This window comes from Xenopus tropicalis, chromosome 4 (assembly GCF_000004195.4).
Source record: "Xenopus tropicalis strain Nigerian chromosome 4, UCB_Xtro_10.0, whole genome shotgun sequence".
Classification (NCBI taxonomy): Eukaryota; Metazoa; Chordata; class Amphibia; order Anura; family Pipidae; genus Xenopus; species Xenopus tropicalis.
The window spans coordinates 153,587,674-153,592,060 of record NC_030680.2 but is presented as its reverse complement, the minus strand read 5'-3'; positions in this window follow the sequence as shown (position 1 = coordinate 153,592,060).

Sequence of the window (4,387 nt, the reverse complement as noted above, 5' to 3'; positions counted from 1 at the left end):
GCTATTGGTTCTGTTCCTACCCAGGGAGCGGCGCTATTGGTTCTGTTCCTACCCAGGGAGCGGCGCTATTGGTTCTGTTCCTACCCAGGGAGCAACGCTATTGGTTCTGTTCCTACCCAGGGAGCAACGCTATTGGTTCTGTTCCTACCCAGGGAGCAACGCTATTGGTTCTGTTCCTACCCAGGGAGCAACGCTATTGGTTCTGTTCCTACCCAGGGAGCGGCGCTATTGGTTCTGTTCCTACCCAGGGAGCAGCGCTATTGGTTCTGTTCCTACCCAGGGAGCAACGCTACTGGTTCTGTTCCTACCCAGGGAGCAGCACTATTGGTTCTGTTCCTACCCAGGGAGCAGCGCCATTGGTTCTGTTCCTACCCAGGGAGCAACGCTATTGGTTCTGTTCCTACCCAGGGAGCAGCGCTATTGGTTCTGTTCCTACCCAGGGAGCAACGCTATTGGTTCTGTTCCTACCCAGGGAGCAGCGCTATTGGTTCTGTTCCTACCCAGGGAGCAACGCTATTGGTTCTGTTCCTACCCAGGGAGCGGCGCTATTGGTTCTGTTCCTACCCAGGGAGCAGCTCTATTGGTTCTGTTCCTACCCAGGGAGCAGCTCTATTGGTTCTGTTCCTACCCAGGGAGCAACGCTATTGGTTCTGTTCCTACCCAGGGAGCAACGCTATTGGTTCTGTTCCTACCCAGGGAGCGGCGCTATTGGTTCTGTTCCTACCCAGGGAGCGGCTCTATTGGTTCTGTTCCTACCCAGGGAGCAGCTCTATTGGTTCTGTTCCTACCCAGGGAGCAACGCTATTGGTTCTGTTCCTACCCAGGGAGCAGCGCTATTGGTTCTGTTCCTACCCAGGGAGCAACGCTATTGGTTCTGTTCCTACCCAGGGAGCAGCGCTATTGGTTCTGTTCCTACCCAGGGAGCAACGCTATTGGTTCTGTTCCTACCCAGGGAGCGGCTCTATTGGTTCTGTTCCTACCCAGGGAGCAACGCTATTGGTTCTGTTCCTACCCAGGGAGCGGCTCTATTGGTTCTGTTCCTACCCAGGGAGCAGCGCTATTGGTTCTGTTCCTACCCAGGGAGCAGCGCTATTGGTTCTGTTCCTACCTAGGGAGCAGCTCCCTGAATCCTCTGATTGGCAGAAGTAACTTGCCCCTTGTTCCTCCATGATTGGCCCAATATCGGCCATGTTGTCTCCATTCAGCAGGTTTGTCCCTCAACTGATGCTTGAAGTTCAGTAGAGCAACACAAACTGGCAACACAAACTGCCAACTCTCTCCAATACAACAAGACTTGAGCCCCCCCCCCCCCCCCCAGGCATAGGATTCCCCAGGTTGGCTCCCCCGCCTCATTGGCTGGTATCTGGGGTAAAGTGGATCCAAGCTGGTGGCTTTAATGTCTTCCCCTTTAGAAGGTTGATGAAGTGACCACCTCAAAAGTCTTGTGGAAGAAAAATCTTGAACCCCGACATGTGTGTGATCCCCCTACTAGAAACTTCAGCCTCTGGGAGGGGGAGTATAATAACATGAACGTCCGAGGCTTGAGGGGTCTTTGCTTTTATCAACGCGCCAATAGGCTTAGAGTTCTACCAACTCTGATGGAAGCAGTGGGAGGAGCCAGGACTTTTGTGATAATTCTTGGTGACGCGGAAAGGCCAAATGGTAACGCCCCATACTGGAAGGGTTGGGCCATCAACCAAACTGTAGGAACTTCTGATGGGCGTCTAGGCAGGCTGGGAGCTTCTGGGACACGCGGGCCGGGGGGGGCTTCTGGGACACGTGGGCCAGGGGGGGGGGGGGGCTTCTGGGACACGTGGGCCAGGGAGGGGGGCTTCTGGGACACGCGGGCCGGGGGGGGGCTTCTGGGACACGCGGGCCGGGGGGGGGCTTCTGGGACACGCGGGCCGGGGGGGGCTTCTGGGACAACGCGGGCCGGGGGGGGGCTTCTGGGACACGTGGGCCAGGGAGGGGGGCTTCTGGGACACGCGGGGGGGGGCTTCTGGGACACGCGGGCCGGGGGGGGGCTTCTGGGACACGTGGGCCAGGGAGGGGGGCTTCTGGGACACGTGGGCCGGGGAGGGGGGCTTCTGGGACACGCGGGCCGGGGGGGGCTTCTGGGACACGCGGGCCGGGGGGGGGGCTTCTGGGACACGCGGGCCGGGGGGGGGCTTCTGGGACACGCGGGCCGGGGAGGGGGGCTTCTGGGACACGCGGGCCGGGGAGGGGGGCTTCTGGGACACGTGGGCTGGGGGGGGGGGCTTCTGGGACACTGTCACGCACGGTATCCCAAAACTCAGAACAACAGCCAAGGTCCCAAGGGGGATCACTGGCCATTGGTCGAGTTGCCGTTGCCGGGGCCTTCATTAGGCAACACGTGTATCCATTGGTTACTGTCAGATCCCAAGATGGCTACCCCGGTGCTGGAATCTCCGTAGGGAGTACTTGCTATGGATGGAGTCTCCGGATCAGCACAACGGCCCCGGGTCCCTACGGGTGAGTCGGTTCTTGGGCAGGAATAGTGGGAGGGAAACATCACCGTAGCAACCATTCAAGGCCCCAATCGACTCCGTTACAGACTCTTCCCGTATCTGATCCAAATCCCTCATACAATTACTGCGCGCTCCTCCCTGGGTCAGAACAGAACCAATAGAGGATCAGTCTATTCTGGTGACTCCCTATAAGTATTAGGGAAGGCTCGCACTGCATGATGGGTAGCAGATAAATCACTTCTATAATTGTGTTAAACCAACCACTTACCAACCTCAGGGAGCTGTGTGTGTGATGTCTCTCTGTTAGAGCGCGTCACTCTATTGATACGCACGGGGGTGATGTCTCTCTGTTAGAGCGCGTCACTCTATTGATACGCACGGGGGTGATGTCTCTCTGTTAGAGCGCGTCACTCTATTGATACGCACGGGGGTGATGTCTCTCTGTTAGAGCGCGTCACTCTATTGATACGCACGGGGGTGATGTCTCTCTGTTAGAGCGCGTCACTCTATTGATACGCACGGGGGTGATGTCTCTCTGTTAGAGCGCGTCACTCTATTGATACGCACGGGGGTGATGTCTCTCTGTTAGAGCGCGTCACTCTATTGATACGCACGGGGGTGATGTCTCTCTGTTAGAGCGCGTCACTCTATTGATACGCACGGGGGTGATGTCTCTCTGTTAGAGCGCGTCACTCTATTGATACGCACGGGGGTGATGTCTCTCTGTTAGAGCGCGTCACTCTATTGATACGCACGGGGGTGATGTCTCTCTGTTAGAGCGCGTCACTCTATTGATACGCACGGGGGTGATGTCTCTCTGTTAGAGCGCGTCACTCTATTGATACGCACGGGGGTGATGTCTCTCTGTTAGAGCGCGTCACTCTATTGATACGCACGGGGGTGATGTCTCTCTGTTAGAGCGCGTCACTCTATTGATACGCACGGGGGTGCGTATCAATAGCGGCAGTCAGCAAGGTCAGAGTCAGGCAGGGGGCAAAACACGAATCAGAGACAAAATAACAGAAAACGGGAGCCAGGAGGCGAAACCCAAGTTGGGCGCTGAAAACAAACACAAGCGCCTTTCAATATTTAAGATTTGCGCCTTGCGCAATGACATCATGCGGCTCGCCGGGTTTAAAAGGAAGCGCATTGACTTCCGCGTTCCATTGCTCCAGGATACGCGCATCAGTGCGCACAATAAGGCGGGCGTCCCCGCTGCCCAGGTATCCTCACATTACCACCCCCCCCCCCTCTAGACCCCTTGGTTTCCCAGGAAATTTAGCATAGAATTGTCTGATAAGGCGGTCAGCCCTAACATCAGCGGCAGAAACCCAAGATCTGTCCTCAGGGCCATATCCCTTCCAGTGAATAAGAAACTGTTTGGAGAAACAAGGAGCCGGATTGGATGGAAAAAGCCCTTGGCCCTGATACACGTGGGGGGGGGGGTCCGTGATACCTTGTGGCACAGAGAATACTGCATGGAGGGACAAATCCACTAAATATCAGCAAGTTCTGCCCAATGCCAGTGTGACACCTACAGCCAATAAGGGGGGACCTGGCTCCTGCAAGACAACTTACACCAAAAGCCCCATGTGAAACAGCCAATCAGTGAGCGGCTTTTATCAGCCAGCTACAGGATGAAGAATAAAAGCAAACATTTGGTTGGTTGCCATGGGTTACTGCCCAGGTAAATAAATAAGCTGTAGTGTGATAGGCTGTGCCAGTGGGGGGGGGGGGGCCCAAATACTATTTGTTTCTTTCTTTCTGCGCTTTAAAGTTCCTGAAATAAAATGTAACTGAGCAGTAACCTGCGCGTCGCGGCTACTCATACACTACTCACGCGTGTGTTTGCCCCCGGGGGCAACTGTATGTGTATTTGGGGCTCGGAGAGAAATGGA